The sequence below is a fragment of the Macrobrachium nipponense genome, chromosome 38, assembly GCF_015104395.2.
Source record: "Macrobrachium nipponense isolate FS-2020 chromosome 38, ASM1510439v2, whole genome shotgun sequence".
In the NCBI taxonomy this organism is placed as follows: domain Eukaryota; kingdom Metazoa; phylum Arthropoda; class Malacostraca; order Decapoda; family Palaemonidae; genus Macrobrachium; species Macrobrachium nipponense.
In genome coordinates, this window is record NC_061098.1 from 61,495,052 (window position 1) to 61,515,056 (window position 20,005).

General features: G+C 34.8%; 1 protein-coding gene across 4 annotated transcripts in view; it reads left to right on the forward strand.

Annotated features, from left to right (window-relative positions):
• LOC135209748 (muscarinic acetylcholine receptor gar-2-like) overlaps positions 1-20,005 on the forward strand; it is a 607,576-nt gene that overhangs the window by 479,841 nt on the left and 107,730 nt on the right. Inside the window, exons 1-2 of one of the 4 annotated variants that reach the window (XM_064242536.1) lie at positions 4,849-4,893; positions 8,133-8,738. The exons of 1 other annotated variant lie outside the window; for it this stretch is intronic. The gene's annotated coding sequence lies outside the window, so the exon portion shown is untranslated. Of the gene's footprint in view, positions 1-4,848; positions 4,906-8,132; positions 8,739-20,005 lie in introns of those variants that run through there. 2 more of the 4 variants (XM_064242537.1, XM_064242538.1) reach the window with 2 other exon arrangements.

A 20,005-nucleotide genomic window follows, 5' to 3' on the forward strand; every position in this document is an offset into this window, starting at 1 on the left:
ATATATATATATATATATATTATATATATTATACTATATATATATATATTCTATATACACATACATACATACATATACATGTGTTATATATATATATTATATATATATATATATCATATATATATAGATATATGTCATAAATATCAACAAGAATGTAGAAACAACATATAAGTTTTAAAATGTGGATCATTTTGATCTTGGGGGGGGGGGGGGGATCACATTGGTTAACATTCATTTTCTATAAACAAAAAAGTATTTTGGAATAAATATCGATATGGATACAAAAAAAAATGTCTGATCAACGACAGGAAGAGAGATACAGGAGGAAATAACAAATTTCATTTCTGGGTTTCTTGACATTTTTTTCGGTTGGGGTTGTCACTAAAATGCCATGAATCGACGAGAAGAATAAATGAAACCTCATTCCAGTAGCCAATAATAATAATAATAATAATAATATAATAATAATAATAATAATAATAATAATAAGAATAATATACAACTTTTCAAAGGTTATATATTTGTTTGTTTGTTTGTTTTGTATGTTGTTTTTACGTTGCATGGAACCAGTGGTTATTCAGCAACGGGACCAACGGCTTTACGTGACTTCCGAACCACGTCGAGAGTGAACTTCTATCACCAGAAATACACATCTCTGATCCCTCTACGGAATGCCCGAGAATCAAACTAACGGCCACCGCGGTGGCAGGCGAAGACCATACCGACCACGTACGAAAATTATATGAAAATAGTACATTTATGAGCACGAAGAAAATATTTAAATAACAACTACAAATAATTGCAATGCCGATTATAAAAGACACGAGAGAGAGAGAGAGAGAGAGAGAGAGAGAGAGAGAGAGAGAGAGAGAGAGAGGGGGGGGGAGCTCAAGAGATTAAACGACAAGTAGACTGAAGCTTGTCTCGGATTTCAAGGAAAACGGGGGAAAAGACTTATGGAAGAAACGAACCATTTCAAGATAAACCTCTACCAAGGATTAATCTATATAAGTGGATTAATATCATTCAGGATTACTCTACATTGTATATTACTATCAATCAAGATTATTCTAAATTAAGGGATTAATGGCAATCATGCTAAAAGGGTTTCATTATATGGTGTGAAACGTAATCTAAAATCTTTTATTGCCATAAAGTGCTTATGAAGACATCTTGATATTCAAAGTGGTTCTAATGATGATAGAATAGTGAATGAAATTAAGACTCAAATCTTTGCTGTGGTATCTTTCGTAAGTCTGAAAATAGGGGATCTTTTAGAACTTATGGTTGGATTCGATGTAATCCCAAAAAGTAAATATGGTTAGGGTATACTGTATTTAAACGTTCTCAAAAACATATCTTGACTATTTTCTTAATAATCGATAAGAAATTCAAACTATGCCATTTTACGGAAAAGAAAACTACTGTGCTGCCTTTGTCTGTCCGTCAGCAATATTTTTCTGTCCGCAGCATTTCTGTCCGCCCTTACGTCTTAAAAACTACTGTGGCTAGAGGGCTCCAAATGGGTATGTTAATCATCCACCCTCCTATCATCACATTCCATAAAATCTATTTTGTGATATGAAGAAAATCATTAAAAACAATAATTTTCGAAAAGGTACAGACTATTGCCTAACAAAACAGGTAAATCCTAAAGCTTAAATCATACCTAGGGTAGACATACATATTACGAGCGTATGTATACACACATTACATCATAAGTATATATATAATATCTATATATATATATATATAATATATATGTGTGTGTGTGTGTGTGTGTGTGTGTATATATATATATATATACTATATATATATATATATATATATATATATATATATATATATATATATATATATATATTATATATTATTACGATCTCGACTCTCGAGATCGACAGGTTCTTAAAAATAATAAGCAATTGGGCTGTAATGACTGAGACAGTGACAAACAAGGAGGGAGGAGCATAACAAATCAACAAAAAGTTACCTTAAAATTAATTTATTTACAAGAGTTAAATACATTATGTACAGCGAGTCAAGGTTCTGGGTGGCAAAAACGCAAAAAATTACAAACTAACAATATAATTAATATTTAAAACCAGTCTAAGAAACCATAAAAATCCACCCTTCAATAACAAAGCCATGAAAATCACAATCTAAATAATAAAAGAATAATCACAAAATAGGCTGTAATAAGGGCAATAACAATCTAAATATAATAAATAGAAATAGGCAGCGTAATACATAACTAAAATTGACACTGAAGCAGCAGAATGATACTAAGAGCAAAACGGGGACACTTCCTCAAACAATGAAGACAACAGTCCAATGCCGGACGATCAAGATAGAGCCGATACGACAACCATCTCGTCCTTGGAGACAATATGGACATCCTCCTCGAATGCTGGACGATCAGACAGAGTTGATCAACAACCATCTCGTCCTCAGATGCAGTATGGAAGTCCTCCTCGACCACTTGACGAAACCACGTCACTGCTGCTGCCCAGTGAGGTCGCACTCGGACACGTCGTCCTCTTGACGACGAAAACACGCCATTGTTGCTTCTCAGTGAGGACGCTCTCGACACGTCGTCCTCTCGACGACGAAAACACGATAATGCTGACTGCCGACCTCCAACTCGAAGTTTATACTCCCAAACGACGACTTCAACCAAATAAAAACCAGGTATCCAGTACCTGACGCTGCCTCATGCTGGTCCACCAGATAATTATACCTACCGACTGCCTCTGACTAACTGGTTGTTCTGCCCTCCAGAACCTGACTGATTGTTCTGCCTCCAGAACCTGACTGACGAAGTTTGACGCCATCCACCAGACGTCAACTCGCCAGCAATTAAAAAACAAAACAAAGGAGGCAACATCCACCAAGGGAACAATTGGTAAACGATTGTTCCTAACATATATATATATATAATATATATATATATATATATATATATATATATATATATATATATATATATATATATATATAGACTTCAGGAGGGTCCATGATACACATGTTGTTTTAAAAAGGGCCCATGTTTATTAACAGCAAAGAAACGTTTCGCACTACTCAGTGCATCATCAGTCTGTCAAAGGTAAAGACAATAAAAATGCATTATTAACATAAAAGGAATTCAAAAGGTAATTAAAATTTACAAGTTAAAACAATAAAAAGTAAAAGAGTATAAAAAGTACATAAACAGAAAACAAAAAGAGACTACCAAAAACACCAATCATCTATAAGCAGGAGAGAAGAAACAGAATGACATACAATGACGTCCAAGGCCAGGTGTTTTTTGGTAGTCTCTTTTTGTTTTCTGTTTTATGTACTTTTTTATACTCTTTTACTTTTTATTGTTTTAACTTGTAAATTTTAATTACCTTTTGAATTCCTTTTTTATGTTAATAATGCATTTTATTGTCTTTTACCTTTGACAGACTGATTGATGCACTGAGTAGTGCGAAACGTTTCTTTGCTGTTAATAAACATGGCCTTTTTAAACAACATGTGTATCATGGACCCTCCTGAAGTCTATATATCTTGCTGACTGGAATATATATATATATATATATATATATATATATATATATATATATATATATAGATATATATATATATTTATATATATATATATATATATATATATATATATTAGCATTTATTACAGATAAGAAACCAAACTGTTTGAATGAAACCATCATGTAAATATGAATGACCAGTCTGCGAAAAGAAGAAGGGTCGCGTTCTATTTACCCTCACACCTTACCGAGAGAGAGAGAGAGAGAAGAGAGAGAGAGAAAGAGAGAGAGAGAGAGAGAGAGAGAGAGAGAGGTGTCACTGGAACAATCTAAAATGCACGTGGATCAATATATCTCAACAGACAGACAGCATGAACTTGTGATACTATTTCCTCCATGGCTAGCTAACACTGCCACCCTCAGTGCCAGCGTCCAGGCGTGAAAGTCCGTCAACAATATGACACCAGTGATAAGCATGTTTGTATGTATGTGTGTGTGTGTGTGTGAATTGCACAAATAAATAAGCCGTTTGGGATTACCTCGATCGACAGCGAGGAGACAGTGAGAGAGAGAGAGAGAGAGAGAGAGAGAGAGAGAGAGAGAGAGAGAGAGAGAGATCGCATCACAGGGTGGAGTAGAGGAGAGGAGAGACTGTTTGACATCTACGCAACGCGCTATGTAATCAAGTTTCGAACGCATTTACGATTCTCTCTCTCTCTCTCTCTCTAATAAAGATCCATACGCATTGATACTTTATGGCTGTCTGTTTTTCCTGTCCGTTCTGTCTCAGTATGTAGGACAAGTGCAAGTATAAGATGTCGAACGTATTTATGTTCTCTCTCTCTCTCTCTCTCTCTCTCTAGGGGAGATAGTCATAATAACAATGTTCTATACACATTTACAATTTCTGTGTGTGTGCGTGTGTGTGTGAGAGAGAGAGAGAGAGAGAGAGAGAGAGAGAGAGAGAGAGAGAGAGGGAAAATGATCGACCTGAAAATATTCTATATGCATTTATACTATTTCAAGTACCTGTTCAACCGTGATGGGAAATTCTCTCTCTCTCTCTCTCTCTCTCTCTCTCTCTCTCTCTCTCTCTCTCTCTCTCTCTCCGATTAATGTAATACATGCGCTTACACCAGTGACACCACAAAAAAAAAAAAAGAATGCGAAGAGTATCCACTATAGATGGGTGGGGCATCTGACGGGTGGAGGAATAAATGGGGAATGGAGGAAGGAGAGAGAGAGAGAGAGAGAGAGAGAGAGAGAGAGAGAGAGAGAGAGCTGGCAGGTGACTGGTGGAAGAGTTGGCAGTTACAGGTGGGCTCCCAGTCGGACCTGTTGGCTCCGCTGTGCAGCGCTGACGCTGGTGGTGTCGGTGGTGGAGTATATCCCCCTCTCACCCTCAAACTCTCTCCCTCACACATACACCAACAAACAAACACACATAAAAAAAAAAATCTTAAACCTCCTCCTCCTCCTCCTCCTCCTCCTCCTGCCTCCCTCTTTCCTCCTACCCCACCACCCATCCGGTCATAGGCCCCACTGGACGAAGGGGCGTTGGTATTATCGCCACCACACATTCGCGGGCATTCTCGCTCGTTCCAGTCTGAGTGAGGTCCAGTGCTTGTGAATACCCTTTGAAATGCCTTGCCTCGACCGGACCGAGAATACTCCAAGTATACGATGACGAGTCAGTCTCGCGTATTCGACAGAAGACGGTGTGCTAAGCTCGCTGGTCACCGTTTCCAAAACTCCCACGGTGAATATAACGCGTGATCACAGACTGTTTGGATTCAATGCGCCCGGTGTCTTGGACTTCTGAGAGCCCAATGAATAACCCCAAGTGCGTCTTATTTATTAAATGCAGCTGGACTGATCATCTCTTTGGTTACGAAGTGCTCATTCGCCATTTTTCGCATTTACTGTTTACCCAACAGGTTTACTTCCTTCTGTAATACTTCTCGCTGGAGGCTTTTCCAGGCTGCTACTGGAACAGAAGGTCATTTTGCCCATGAACTGGATTCCTGGATGATGTTGATCAAGCAAAGAAAACAAAATTTCTTACGTTTGAAACTGGATCGTTTTTGTGTTCAAATTCTTAAGATATTAAATTTATCATTATGATTGAAAATTAAATTTATCATTATGATTGAAAATTAAATTTATCATTATGATTGAAAATTAGCCATGTACAAGAATTCATGGAAAAAAATTATCTTAGAGAGAGAGAGAGAGAGAGAGAGAGAGAGAGAGAGAGAGAGAGAGAGAGAGCATTTCTAATAACATTATAGCAGGGCTAATCACTATCTTTGTTTAGACACAAAGCTCCTTTGACATTCGATCAAAACCAGTCCTGACCTAAGTGATTTCAAAACGAAGAAATTCATTTATTCAGTCGGACAAATCATTCTCCCCAATAACAAATTGGAATCAGTCAAAAAACGGGTGGGGACAGGGAAGGCGGCTTCCAATTTATTGATACAGTCGAAGTAAAATGAAAACGAAAAGGTTCTAACTAGGTTCAACTGTTAAGTTTCAATAAATGTTGACGTTTTTTCGTGACTGTGTGTGTTCTTGCTTTACCTATTATAGCAGCCCTGTTTTGAAATCGCCTTCGAACAAAGAGTAACGATAAAAGTCTTTGGTTAAATATTGTACCTTTTCTTTGTAAAATTGTCAACGGGAAAAATGAACTTCAAAGGGGCTTTTTTAATCTTATTTTCAATTTATCTCTTCAAAGGTATTGGAGTCACGTTGAACAAAGATGTCCAGAGGATAATACGAACCGGATATGTCAATATATAAAAAAAGGACACCAAAAAGGGGGAACTGTATATCGATATTTTATTTTAGCCTCCTTTCATTACGAACAGAGCCAACATACGTGAAGGTTGAATTTCGAAAATATAAAATTAAAGCATTCACTATCAGGACAAACTATCTTATTCTGGACGAGAATTGGAGGCTAAGTCTCTCGTTCTCGACAAACATTCAAGACACACTACTTCCTTTTAGAAAGAGACACACAAACATAAAACACAAAAAATATCGAAACAAACTCTCTGCATTTGGAAAACTGGCTGCGAGACATCGCCTTATCTTACACAGTTTATGAGGGGAATTACAATATTTTTACAAACATTTTCGGGGAAGATTACCCTGCCTAAATTCCCCCATTAGTCTTCATGAACCACTTCTATAAAAAATTCCATTAAGAAAAAAAAACTTCAAAAAGCCCTCTGCTTTTCCTTGGAATTCATCAAGACACACAACTGTTTACAAACATCTTCGAGGCAAAACTTCCTTATTTTCGGTAAAAAAAAAATAAAACTTCCATATCTTCGATAAAAAAAAAAAATTAATCTGATGAAAACCTTCCAGATAAAATTGCTAAGTTCCAAGGCGCTTTCGAAAAAGGCCTCATTTCCATGGAAACAATCATGAGGATAAATACTGAACGTCAACTTTACAGGCACGAATAAACTGGGGAACCTGTTCCACTCTTTGGTTCACTTTCTTCTTTGAATAAACAAAAACTTCTTTTACTTTTAATCTTTGAATGAGCAAACTCTCCAAGCTTTCTCCCATACATATCACTACTCTCTCTCTCTCTCTCTCTCTCTCTCTCTCTCTCTCTGAATCTGAATGAACGAAAACTTTCTTTTAAACTTAATCTTTGAATAAGCAAATCCATCTTGAATCATTCTCCATACACATCACTACTTCCTCTCTCTCTCTCTCTCTCTCTCTCTCTCTCTCTCTCTCTGAGCAGAGAGAGAGAACACTCGCCCACCCTCTCTATATATAAAGTGGTTTAGTGTGTTCACCTCCCCAGAAAAATGGACCTAAAGTTGTCAGCCAAAGTTTCCAGCGTCGCCTTCAACTACTAACTCTTTCCAAGGTTTTCCTAGTTTGTTTTCTTTTTCTGAGTTTTTTTTTTAATATATCTCGTCATTTTTGCCTAACATATCACTTCAAAAGGCATAGCTATTTTTCTTTATACTTTTACTCCCCCTTTACAAAGTTTGTCTCCATGTGAAGTTTAGTTTTTTATTTTGAAACTTTTTTTTTTCGGGGTGGGGGGGGTCTTCATTTTGACTTCTGTGTTTACGGACTCATCTCGATAAAAGTGGAAGTTTTATGAGCGTAGTTTTTTTTTAATTCTTTTTTTTTCTGTCGAATGGGATAACGACAAGGAATGTGAGCACTCTGAAGAGGTTCGGAAGAGGCTGATGTCAATCAAACACGATGGAATAATGAGAGAGAATCCTCTCTAAAACATCTTGAGTTTCCCGACTGCATTGTGTTTATTTGTTATAGTTTATCAGTGCCTTTTATTACTATTTCTAAAAACCACTCACTATCTATCACTGCTCACAACGTTATTTATGAGAGTGAAATTTTATTCTTTATGTGAAGAATATGTTAAATAAAAAAACTAAATAATAAAAAAACATGCTTGACTTCCGGCTATCAACCTGTCATTTAATTTCCAAGGCACATAACCATGAGCTTCCAAATAACCAGTTTAGAAAGTAATTAAAAGCACCGAACATTTCAGTGATTATATCTTTTTTATTGGAATTATTTTTATTAATATTTCAGCTACGAACAAAATTAACCTGTAACTACGTGGTAGAAAAAAAACACACAGCAAAATGAACGGGAATAAACCGATTAGAAAAGACATGGGATTCTCGACTCTAATGACTTTATTCCTGTTCGAGTGAATGAGGTGTCACTCGCGAACCCTCGAAATTTGGATAATGATGATGAAATTGGAAATGACTGAGCGAGAGATTCCCGGACATACAGATGCGCAGAAAATACTGAGCTATCAGTTTTATTCATTAAGAATGCAAGCGTGTTAAAACTATACCTGCCACGGACGAACGACGAAAATGTGATGAACAGAGAAACATTTAACAAAAGATCGAGAGCTATTCAGTCAACACGGAAAAAGAAATTCAATCCCAGTTGACGACGGAAATGTGAGTCGATCCTGAAACGGAATCTTGTAAAAAGTATAAATAACAAACAAAAAGAAGAAGAAGACTCTTTCCTATGAGCGGAAGGACGGACACGAGAAGCCCTCTCTCGCCTTTCTGCGAAGAATAGAGTCACATGTTAGCCAAGGAACTCTCTTTTGCGCCGAGTTCTTTGTGCTCCCGACCGAGAGAAGTGTGTGTGCCCAAGACTTACTGTCAAAAGGTAAGTCCTGTTGAGTTTAACAGGCTTTTCTTCGCCTAAGTCCTGCAGGGGGACAGTGGGAATGAGGATATGTGTTTGGATAATGTCTTCTCTGATTTTTTTTTATCTCTGGGAGACGAATTGTGAGGGTGGGAACACTTGTTAAATGCTTAATGTTTTACTTTATAGGAAATACTATTTAGTGAATTTATCATCTGAGGTGTTAACGTCGCGTTTATGAAGGTAAATAACCTTAGAATGTTCAAAATCCATCTTACATTGTTATTCATTTTCCTTAATATCCATTGGAAGAAGAAGAAGAACGACTGTAGAAAGTCTTGAAAGATTAAGGTCCACTGAAACGAAATGCTACAAGTAGGTCATTATTTTTCAAAATGTATGACATTGGCGAATTTCTGTCGTCAAAAACATCTGGGAGCTTAAAACTTTTGTTTGGAAGCGGCATTAAAAACTTCTATTTTACTTTGTGAAACTACAACGGGACAAACTATTTATTTGGGATCTGAGATACTCTTTTGAAGGAATTTCAACTGAACTCATAATTTCTGCGTAATGCTATAAACATGTTAAATATTATAATGAAAGATATAATCGTTAGGTTAAATCATAATAATGTTGAACATTTGATGTTTTAGAATTTAATATTCACTTCAATATTCCGCTTTGGATTTGCAAATAACACGAGAAATGAAGATTACGTGACACATCATTTTTAACGAACTAAACGAATTGACAGATCTGAAATTCAACTAAATTCTGAAATTTTAGGTTTGCACTCTTACGACAAAAGATCTGTCGAATGACTGACAATTCTGAATCAAACTGCAAAATATACATTTTTGAAGGAATCTTGGAAAAAGATCAGATTATCCCTTGGGAATTACCTCATAACATAGTTGGCCATAGAAGTATGAAATCTCTAAATTAAACTACAGCATTTTAAGTTGAAATTACTAACGACAAAAGCACTTCTGCATGTCCAAATAATTAATCAATCAAGTTCTATATATTCATCTAACCTCGGCGATTCACTAGACTTAGCTAGTTCTCTCATTACATATAAGTAATAAGTACTCTTTGCTAAAGCTTTTCTGTGACAATTTACAAAACTCATCAGTGAATCTCAAATGAAAACTTGTATTTCACGCCCTGACACCGCTGAAGACTTTTTCCCTCCAAACACCGACAAAACTTTACTTTAGGACTTTCTTATACTCAGAATTAGTACGAAGAAGATTGTTGCCGTGAAACATGAGAAGGCTGAAGATTTGCACAGGAAATGAAGAGTTTGTCTTACGAGTACCCAGCAGGGATAAGATTGAAGCGTAGAAGATCATTAGCGCTTGTGAATATTTCATAAGGATAAATTTTTGTTTTAATCATGAGAGGAATGATTTTGTCATAAGGACATCTAATAAAGAGTAAGATTTTGTCGTGTAAATAGATGTAAGTATAATTTTCTTTATAGAAAATGCTGATAGCAATAGCAATAATATTTCCGTCTGTGACCCTCACTAGATCTAATATAATTTCCAGTGAACATTCAAGTGTTATGATTTTTAACACCGAATGCGTCAGTGATCCTTGGTCGTTGAGACCAAATAATTCACGATAAATCAATCAATCAATATTCAACATTCACTCTTTTCTCCCACGCGAACATCTGACAAGCATAAGCTTTGACGCTTTCTAGCTCCTGAGGGATAAAACTCTGTTGTGGAATGCGTAAAGAATAAGTTTATAATGATTGTAAAGTCTAAACACCTCAAAAATAGCGTAAGATGTGAACATTTAAGACCATTTTCAGCTTTTCCTCTGTGAACTCTAGCAGAACTAAAGCTAAATGAACTGTGACCTGTACTTAACTCAAATTTCTTCAGTGGGAATCAATGGCACTATAAAAGACAATGATTTTCTGTTGCTAAATTCCCGATAAATTAAGAATAAGATTCTCGAAGTTTTCCTTTCTCGTTTTCTCTCGAGCGAAGTGAAATTACGGACTAAAATTTCACAGTGGTATCTTTATTTAACTGTACTTCTTAAGCGCGACTTGCAAATGTGAATGAGGGCTAAGACTCGTCCGAATGAGTCATTTGTAGAATGAAACAGCAAATACTGGGGAGACTTTTTGCACAATGCAGGGTGTTGAAATTATCATTTGAAAAGAAAAAAAATTATACATATTGTATAGACTAAACTGACAACAGTTTTCTCAGTACCTAAATTATTGGTACAGAAAAGGCAGGCAAAGAGCTAATTATTTATATATAATATATTAAGATATATATATATATATCTATATCATATATTTATTAATTTTTAATTTTTATATATATACTATATAGATATATTCATAATATACATATAAAAATAAAATAATATCCAGGAAACGAAGTAAATATATATATATTATATATATATAGATATAAATATATCTAATAAAATATATGCAGGCAAAGAACTAATTATATATATATATATATATATATATATATATATATATATATATACATATATATATGTGTGTGTGTGTGTGTGTGTGTGTGTATGTATATATGTACATATATTAAAGTAAGATTGTGAAATCCAGCGATGAAATTTTCTGGGAATTTGATCCCCGTAAGCTAGTACTAAACATGGCAAAACAGTGATCCACCAACACTGTTTCGCTGTGTTTAATATTAGCCCCTATGGGATCAAATGTCCTTAAGTGCATCTGATCCCCCAGGGATTAATATTTAACACAGCGAAGAATATTTAACCTCCCAGGTGGCTAGTACTAAACATAGCAAAACAGTGTAGCTGAAGCAATGATTCGTCGAGTTTAGTACCAGCACTCGGGAACACATTCTTGATCTTATTGCGCTATTAACACACATATATATAGATATACGCGCGCGCATGCGTACGTGTGTGTGTTCTTTGCCTGCCCTTTTTGTGCCAATAATTCAAGTACTGAGAAAACTGTTGTCAGTTCAGTTTATTATATTTTTTTATTCCTTCTTAAATGATAATTTCAATGGACGCCTTGAAGCTGAAATAGATGTTATAACACCGTGGAAAAAGATCTTTGTATACATGTATAGATATATATATACATCTATTTCATATAAATAAAGGTATAAGCCACGTAGGAAAAATAAATAACGGAGTTTCTGCAAGATCTTTCGACTCGACGTCCTTTCCTCAGTTTATCTGCTGAGCAAAGGACGTCGACTCGAAAGATCTTGCAGAAACACCGTTGCTTATCTTTCCTTCGTGGCTTATAACTTTATTTTATGGATTTATCCACGTTCCAACTTTCGTGATTCAGTTATAGCACATTATATATATATATATATATATATATATATATATATATATATATATATATATATATCTAGAAATATATATATATATATATGTGTGTGTGTGTGTGTGTGTGTGTGTGTGTATTTTCCATGCGGCGAATTCCCGAGCTTTAGTGAAAAGAGAACCTTAAAAGCAAAATCCGAGAGGATGGAAACACGTCAGAGTAGGAACAAACCTGGTAAAACGAACTCTTCGTCCTTTCACTGATGGTGCGTACATGTGTGCGCGTCTGTGCCCGTGGATGTATGTGTGCTTTTCATTTCACAAAGTGCATTGCATACGAAGTGGGGGGCTTAAGCGGGGTTTGGGGTAGGTTGTGGCGGGGAATAAACGCAGCCGTTGCAAGCCAAAGCGAGACATTCCATGAATTGGTCATGAGGCTTCAAAAATCGCATCGTCAATGGGCGAATTGACGAGTGACACCATCACCGAACCCGCTTTGACGTAACGGCAGAGCAACGGAATGGAAAATAAATGAGCTTAAATAAATCTAGGAGGAGGAGGAGAAGGAGGAGAGAGGAGGGAGGAGGAGGAGAAGGGAGGAGGAGGGGAGAGGAAGGAGGAGGAGGAGGAGGAGGAAAAGGGAGTTACTATCAGTCCATTAAGAGATGGAACGGCAAGAAAGGCGACGGAGAAAGCCACCAAGAACGTGTCATGCATCATTACTGAGGAGATTTAAAGAAAACAGACATCGAAACCCCCATGGCTGAGAGACTTGTAATCACTGTGGTATATCGGAAACTACTGAGGAGTTATGAAAGTTTGAAGAGAAAGCCTAAGAAGAAAAAAAATGAGTCTATGAAAAAGCGTCAGACTTACAGAAATGGAAGAGAGGTGTGGAAGCATCGTCGCGTAAATATTTGGGGAGGCGTTGCAAGCAGGTGCACACACACACACACACACACACACATACACACACGAAGTGAGGAATAGGAGGAAATTAAATCAACATGAGGTAACGGGAAGAAAGGTTTGGATAAGGATGAACGTAGACGAAACGGTAACATTACAAAATAAATATCTTATCAGTTAAAAGCACCTTAAGGTAAATAAAAAAAAAAATAAAAGATACTTTTGGCAGTTGAGTAAATACCATATCAAAGAAAAAATCACTCACGGAAAATAAGGAAGTGTGAATGACATTACTGTAAAAAATATAAAGAAAAAATTTTCACATATATTATATGAAATTGAAGTTTTATGCATTAGGAAATCACGAAGAATGAGGATAAAAGGGCGAATAAAATTTTGAATAAAACTGACGGAAAACAAAAGAAAAGGAAAGACCTTCGGGAATTACGAATCATTGAAAATCTTCGGGAATAACGAAATATTGAAAATCTAAAAAAAACATGAAGAATTAAACTGAAGAATTGGAGAAAGGAAGATCGCGAAAGAGTAAACTCGAAAATCGGACCGAAATGAAAGAAAGTAAAATATAAGAAGAACTGCAGAGCTAAATTCTTGTCCGGTTTGGCTACAACAATAATGCTGAAATAGAACCACATTCTCCACTGCATCTGATTTTAAATGGACGTAAATTGCTTACCTGAAGTTACGGTCCAACTGCTGAGTGTTCGAAGCAGCGTCTGAAAGAAACTAATAATAATAATAATAATAATAATAATAATATAATAATAATAATATAATAAAATAATAATAATAACGACAAGAACAAAGTCCCATATCATTATTAAGGCAATAAATACAACCATATTTGCTTGTTAAAATCAAATAAGGGTGTCTCTCCAAAAGAGAGGTAATAATAATAATAATAATAATAATAATAATAATAATAATAATAATAATAATAATAATAATAATAATAATAATAATAATAATAATAATAATGGGATCAATTTTAAACATATAATAGACCCGTATCACTTTTACTGCAACAATGAAAATGTTTACTTGACAAAATCAAATAAGTTTGACCTTGAGAGAGAGAGAGAGAGAGAGAGAGAGAGAGAGAGAGAAGAGAGAGAGAGAGAGTAATTTCATAAGGACTCAAATCAAACGTTAAAAACGTTAAGTTTGAAAGTTTGATACTCAGAGAGAGAGAGAGAGAGAGAGAGAGAGAGAGAGAGAGAGGGAGAGAGAGGGAGAGAGAGAGAGTAATTCTTCTAAGACTTCAAACACGAAAATTCGTTAAGTTTAAAAGTTTGATACTGAGAGAGAGAGAGAGAGAGAGAGAGAGAGAGAGAGAGAGAGATGATGCTGAGAGTTGAAAAATAAAAAATAAATTCATGATAGTATATTCACACTACTACTTCCGAGACGTGGAAAATAGTCTCAAGAGATCTAGTGGTACGTTCTAGCTATCTATTCCAGGCGAACCAGTCAGTGGGGCTTATTGAGGTAACCTACTCACTGCTCATCATACCAAGTCTGTCTAATAATAAAGACCTGATTGAGTCATTTAATATTGACTGATTAAAATCCTGGTGCCGACGTTTTCACGTCATTAACGATGAAAGTTCGTTAGCACAGGCGATTATAATCATTTCATAATTACGGAGGGATGGTATGTTTAATAAAAATCTTTTCTAGATCCGTAGTGATGCCAGGGTTAAATGGTTTTAATGGCCGCGTAATGATATTTGAATACTCGCGAGTATAGACTGAGAAGCAAAATATGTATATGTATATTATATAGGTATATTATAAAATATATAAATATATATATATTATAATATATATATATAATATATTATAATATAATAATTTTATATAATCCAGCAAAATCCACCCAGGGAAAATTTTTAAAAACGTAAAGACGAAGTGCCAAGTACTTTCCTGTATTTAACACATCTTTGTGCTCGAAGATGTGTTAAATACAGGAAAGTACTTGGCACTCTGTCTTTTCTTTTTTAAAAATTTATACATATATATATATATATATATATATATATATATATATATATATATATATATATATATATAAAGATTATATATACAAATATATCTATATATATAACATATATATATATATATATATATATATTTATATATATATGTATATATATATATTATATATATATATATATATATATATATAATGTATGTATTGATATATTATATTAAGTATATGTATATATATATATATATTCTATATATATGATATATAATGTATGTATATATATTATGATATGTAGATATAAATTAATCGTTATTTATATATAGAGATACATATATATATATATATATAATATATATATATATAGTATAGATATATCTATATGTCCTATTATTAGATATATTTATTATATATCCATTATATATAATATATAGCGTTTATATATATCTATAGCTAGACATATATTGTATATTCCCAGAATTTATAATAGTATATATTAGTAATGTATAATTATATATTGGTGTAATATATATATATATATATATAAAATATCTAATTAATTGATATAATTATACATCATAATACACGAAACTATATAGTATACATAAATGTGTATATATATATATATATATATATAAAATATCTAATTATTGCCATATAATTAATTTACATCAAAATATATACACTAAACTAAACACTCAAGATTCCAATCAGCTATAATTACTCACTCTTTTTAAAATAATATCCAACACGTTAAATTAAAATGAAAAATAAATCCTTCATCTTCCTCATTCATTTATTCTTCAGAGTTATGCATAGAGAGTAGCAAAATCTCATCATTCTTTGAAAAGGTTTCTAAACATATCACGAGCTAATAATACGCGTCAAAATGAAATTATTTCCTTCCCATATTCCTCCTGAGATAGTCCTTATTAGCGTCCTTTTGTCCCGGGCATAATAGACCGTTATCTTTATTCAATTTTTTAACAGAGATTCGGATTAATTTTTGGCAGTTTCGTCAATGCAGACCCACTAAATCTCTCGCTTCAATCATATTCCGACACCCATGCGCTCTACTGGCTCTATTCAGGCAGTAATGGGCATAATTAAAACGACATTCAAAAGAGGGCATATTCAGCCTCTCTCTCTCTCTCTCTCTCTCTCTCTCTCTCTCTCTCTCTCTCTCTCTCTCTCTCTCTCTTTATGGGCTTGATTAAGAAGCATTACTAATCATTTATCATCTATCACGTTTTATTTGTCATGCATAGACTATCGTAGTAAGAAAACGTATCTCTATTAATATAAGGACTGAACTTTTTAACTATACTAAGGATTTTTGCTTACCTACAGAACTTTTATATAAAAAAAGGGGACGGGGGCCATTTTAATACATTCTTTCGGAGTGGCAAATTCTTCACAGAACTGAAGATGCGTAATATTTCCGTTATTCAAAATCTTAATTATGCGAAAACCTGCATCCCTGGTAATGTCATATCACTTCAATGCCTCTTTGAGGAGGTGGAGTGACTTTCATCTCTTGGAAAGAGAAGTCTCTTATTAGATTCATTTCTTGTCTCTGATATCAACATAGTAACCGTTTGTCATTTTCATTTTCATTATACTGAATAAGAAGACACCTCTTTAGTTTCTAGTTGCCCTATCAGGATAATCAGAAGGATATGGACACATCTTTTGGTTACAAGAAGAAGCATTCCAAAGGAATTCTTAACAAGGAATCTTACTGTTCCATCTTCAAGTCAGATAAGATGACATCATATTTACTGGATAAAACGAATCACTGGTGGTTGGTTTGGTTTAATCAAACAGGCTTAAGCCTTATGCCAGCAAGTTAGCCTCAAAGGAAATGCGGTTAGGTGTGAAAGGAAGTCGGAAATTTAAAAAGTAACGGTGACGTCATCTTAATTATTTTCATTGTAACGCGTTATAAATTGTAGTTATAGTAACATCCATATAAAACATACGAAAAATTAACAAAAGTACGTAACCCATATATCTTCTAATCCTTACTAACACGTGTCAATTATCCTATTTTGTAAGCAAAAAATACACTTCTTGCTGTCAAACATCCCAAAGCAAATACAGAGTTTCTCTCTCTCTCTCTCTCACCTCTCTCTCTCGCTCTCTCTCAATCTCTCTCTCTCTCTAACTACAATTTATAACGCTTATAACGCGTTACGATGAAAATAATAAGGATGACGTCACTGTTGCTTTTTTATAAATTTCCGACTCCCTTTCCACGCCTAGCCGCATTTTCCTTTGGGCTAACTTGCTGTCATAGGCTTGGCCTTTTTGATTTAACCAAACCAACCACCAGGTGATTCGTTTTTATCCAGGGTAAATATGATGTCATCCTATTCTGACTTGAAGATGGAACAGTAAGATTCCTTGTTAAGAATCCTTTGGAATGCTTCTTTCTTGTAACCAAAAGATGTGTTTAAGAATAAGCTCGACAAATATCTAAAACTGCATCCCAAGACCAAAATCAGATTGGAAGATGCAAAATATACCGGCAAGATGGGTTTACTAGCAACTCTCTGGTAAACACATTAGGAGGGCCTCACACTGAGGGGATTACCTGGGCGGCAACCCGAACAAGATGTAAGGTCTGCTAAGCGGTTAAGGGTCTCATCTCTCATCAGAACGTTCCTCGAGTCCCAATTAAGTTGTTTGCCACTTTGAGTGAGAACCTCCTTCGATCTTCAGTAGACTAAAATTAATCATTTTTCAGTCTCGTCCACAAGACAAAATCAGGCCTTCTTTTAAAAAGAATCGAAGTTTCCTGTCTTTGAAAAGATGTTTTTAATTGGTATTTGTGGGGCTAACTATAGATGGTGCTTATAGGTAAGAAATTTTATTATGAATGAACTTAGGAGATATAGCCCAGTGTGCAGATATTTTCAAAGTTAACTTTGATTCCCCTGTCAGGATTAAATCGCCGACAGTCTAACAGAATGATTTTACAGACACTATAAAATATCTGTTCAATCGCCCAATTGTGGTGTAACATTTCGTGGAGTGACCTTGAGACCAGGTGACCATTTGCACGCCATTATTTCATTCCCCACAGGATTCCTGTAATGCCTTCCTTACACATTGTGGGATTATATACCACGTCTCTTAAGAATACTACGACAAATAAAATACAAATCGATGTATTAACACGTGTAAATATGAGTAAAGTAAGTACACGTTCCATATTCCCTATTTACTGAGACCACAAGATCAAAATTATCCCCAGGGGTAGAATACGCAAACCAGAAATTGGCAAAGTCAAAAGATATACCTTTCCTCAGATAACCTCCGACGACCGGGGGAAGGAAGGGGGGGGGGTGGGGGGTCAATTCAGGAGGACTGTTATGACAGCATATTTGGGGCCTGTTTTATTGCTGCTTCCAAACCGTCTCAACTCTTTCCATTAGCCTGACATTTCGTTGAAATTGTCATTCCGCTCGGATCATTTTATGAAGGCGATGTTCATTTTTTTTATCTTTCTCCTTATTGGCGCGTTCTATCGTTCGCGATTCTTCACTTACCCCTCGTGCAAGGGCGACGAGGAATAACGCGAAATAAAAGAGCTTCCAAAATTTATTTTCTGGGACTTGACTAGACGGCTCGATGGATACGGCTTCGAAATTTGATTCTCTCTCTCTCTCTCTCTCTCTCTCTCTCTCTCTCTCTCTCTCTCTCTCTCTCTCTCTTATATTCATCAAGATATTTCTCAGCTTTTTATCATAGCCACCAAGACTGAAACCAATCCCAGTTAACCGATAACTACGTAAATTAGTTATTTTTTCGTCAAAACATACCCACTCCAGTCTTTAGAAAAATTGCCCCAGCTGTCCCTTCCAACAACCTGGATCAATCTCGGACTAGTCTGACAACCCTTGAGTCACGAAAAACAAAAGTACCTCTTCAGATCATAAAGTAATAATCATAATCCTATTCACAAGAAGAAGAAAATTATAATAATAATTAATAATAATAATAATAATAATAATAATAATAATAATAATAATAATAATAATACTAATAATAATATTAATAATACATTATTATTATTATTATTATTATTATTATTATTATTATTATTATTATTATTATTATCATTACTATTATTATTAACTGTGCACGCATTAGCAGTAATCTTAGTAACATAACCATTATAAAAAAAAAACCTAATGTCCCCATCAAAACCTTCAACACAGCCACACAACCCTTAATGAACAAGCGCTTAAGGGTGAGAATCTAATTCCAATCTCTCGCAGTTTACGAGAAATTCCGACGGTGCGACGCCTCAACGCCACAAATCACCCCATTAACCGATAGTTAACTGCCGTGAAGCTACGGGGAAAGGGGAGGGGGGGGGAGGGACAAAGGGAGGGGTGTGGGGGGGAATCTATTACGAAAGCAGAATGTAATTAACAAAATTCGGCTCAGCTTATAATGGAGGTGTTATTCCCCCCCAGCCATACGCCGGAAAGGACGCTTAACAAGCCTAATGGTAGCCGCTAATGCCATGTCCTAAATAGGGAAATGGGAGGGAAGAGAGGGAGGAGAGGGAGAGAGGTGAGGATGGGAGCGAGAAGAGTGACGGAAGGGGGAGGGGGGGGATGCTCTGTAATGGTATCGGTAGACAATTTACATCTAACGTGGTTTGGCTGGCGCTAATGGCGCCTGTGTTGGATGCTGTGTCATCATCTTGCTAGCTTCATCTTGGGACGAGAGGTGAACAAAATTATTATTATTATTATTATTATTATTATTATTATTATTATTATTATTATTATTATTATTATTATTATTATTATTATTATTATTACATTATTATTATTATTATTATTATTATTATTACTATTATAACGTCTTGATCTCTCCATTTCCTCATTATTTCTTATTAGGTATATATAAAAGAACACAAGAAAGTCGAATTTTTTTATTATGATAGTTATTATTATTATTATTATTATTATTATTATTATTATTATTATTATTATTATTATCATAACGTCTTGATCTCTCCATTTCCTCATTATTT